Source organism: Crocuta crocuta, unplaced genomic scaffold, assembly GCF_008692635.1.
Source record: "Crocuta crocuta isolate KB4526 unplaced genomic scaffold, BGI_CrCroc_1.0 scaffold85, whole genome shotgun sequence".
Lineage (NCBI taxonomy): Eukaryota > Metazoa > Chordata > Mammalia > Carnivora > Hyaenidae > Crocuta > Crocuta crocuta.
In genome coordinates, this window is record NW_027530620.1 from 5,090,670 (window position 1) to 5,091,466 (window position 797).

A 797-nucleotide genomic window follows, 5' to 3' on the forward strand; every position below is an offset into this window, starting at 1 on the left:
CTGATGCTGTTGTGGCCGCGCGGGGTAAAAAAAAAAATTATATATATGTATAAAAACACGCTCACATCGAGCGGGGAAAGCGAAGGCAGGACCCGGGTGGTTTGGCTTTGCGGGGAAAGGGAACGCGTCACCTCAGTGGTTGCCTCGGCCGAAAGAGCACCGAGGCCGGAGGGGATCCGAAGTCTAATGATCAACACGAAGCTGGATGCGAAGCCCTTACTCAAGAGCTAAAAAGAATCAAACCCCAAAACCAAAACAGAGAATACTAAGTTTTTCTTTAAAAAAAAAAAAAATTGGGATGGGAATCTCGTTCGGCGTTGCCCAGCCCCAGCCTAAGGAGTGTTGGCACAGTGGGGAAGGGAGAGAGGGCAGGGAGGGCAGGGCAGGGCAGGGCAGGGCGAGCCGCAGGGTCCCGCGGACGCTCCCAGGCCCACGCCCCCGCACGCTCGCACCCACCCTCCAGCACCCACCCCCACAGGCTCCCTCGACCCCCGCGCAAGGCTCCAGGCAAGCCTGGGGGCCTGGGGTGGGCCAGGACGCCCCCGGAGCCCTCGGGATGCTGGCGCACCGTGCGGCACCGAGTTGCGCGTCCCTCGTCCCTTTGTTGACAATTCCCTGAACCAACTTGAGTTTGGCCGGCTCCGCCGTGGCCCTGACGTCACGCGCGGTCACGTGGCCCCGCCTCCCGCTGGATCTTTAAGTAGAAAGTAATCTATCAGGCCAGTCCTTAAAACGGGACTTTCGACTACGGGGGCTCGGCGTCCCCGACACCCCCCTCCCCCCGTTGCCCCTGCCCG